We start from the raw sequence: 511 nt of genomic DNA, 5'->3' as shown, positions 1-511 counted from the left end.
AAATACGACAAAGACAACACTGAAGGACCAAAATGCGTACCAAGCGACAAGGGCAAAAAAGAGGCAGCAAAAGCAAGCCAAGAAACAGAAGGCAAAGATGACAAAACCAACACAAACACCACAGAAAGCAATTCTTTTTCCATTAAAAAGCCCCTCTTTGCTTGCGTTTTTGTTGCTGTAATTAATTTATTAAAAAAAGGAGTTTTCACTTTTATAAAATTCATAAAAATTGATATTTTGAGAAATTTTAACAAATTATATAATATTTGATTCATTTTAACACTTTTAACACAAGGTAAGCAAATTATAGAAAACGTTGGGAATTTAATAATTTTTATATTTAAATCATGAAAATTTGTTATTATAGTGTTTTATCGATATAAAGCAGTATTATGACATATTATAAAAAAATAGTGTTATTCTCAAACTTTTTCAATTTTGCTTATTCTATTTATTTTATTATCAATAGGGTAATTGGCGGTTATAATAATAATAATAATAATAATAATAA

Source organism: Trypanosoma equiperdum (assembly GCF_001457755.1).
Source record: "Trypanosoma equiperdum strain OVI genome assembly, contig: ctg_1191, whole genome shotgun sequence".
NCBI classification, from domain to species: Eukaryota; Euglenozoa; class Kinetoplastea; order Trypanosomatida; family Trypanosomatidae; genus Trypanosoma; species Trypanosoma equiperdum.
This window is presented reverse-complemented; position numbering follows the sequence as displayed.